The following is a 746-nucleotide window of genomic DNA, read 5'->3' on the forward strand; positions in this document are numbered from 1 at the left end:
CAAGGCAGGAAGTAGTATCCCTAAATAAGACAGGAGTTTATGCTTAAAGCCTCTCCATGGGACATTTCATTTATTTTAAATCTGTGTGCAATGATTTGTTCATTTCTAGTTTTTCAGAGTGCAAGTAAGTCTTCTAGATTATAGAGGTAATGGTACTAACATGTTTGTCTAGGTTGTTAAGATTTTTAGCTCAAGAGACAGTGTACATCTATAGTCAACTACCTTAAATATCATCATAATTATTTTTTTTTCAAAGTCTGTTTCCCTTGAAAAACATCCAAACTTATTCTATGTTCTTCAAGTTTCTGTGTTGTCGACTGTAAAAGTAATTTTAAAAGAATAAACAAGGTGAACCAGAATCTCGATGGGATGGTCCAAGATGGTTTCTTTAACTTGAGAGATTAGAACAGTATGGACAAGAGGACAAAGACTTATATTGGGACAAAGCTCAGCTTTTTCAAGGCATGGAAAGAAAACCACTGAGGTTGAAGCACATGTAGCAAGAGGAATAATCATACAGTATGGAACTGGCTTTCAACAATTCTTTCTTAGTAACCCAGTTCTTTTACTTGGGCATTATTTACTCCTTAAAGTTTTGATCTGATGTCCTGCAAGCACTCTATGCCTCCTCCCATCCAGCACTATTCCCAGCAAGTGTTGGGGTACCAGGGCATGTGAACAGGAGACCAACTCTGAAGTGTGCTCTGATCCTAGTACAGAAGCTCTCTGCAAGAACCTTTCCTGCT

This window comes from Tupaia chinensis, unplaced genomic scaffold (genome assembly GCF_000334495.1).
Source record: "Tupaia chinensis unplaced genomic scaffold, TupChi_1.0 Scaffold000654_1, whole genome shotgun sequence".
In the NCBI taxonomy this organism is placed as follows: Eukaryota; Metazoa; Chordata; class Mammalia; order Scandentia; family Tupaiidae; genus Tupaia; species Tupaia belangeri.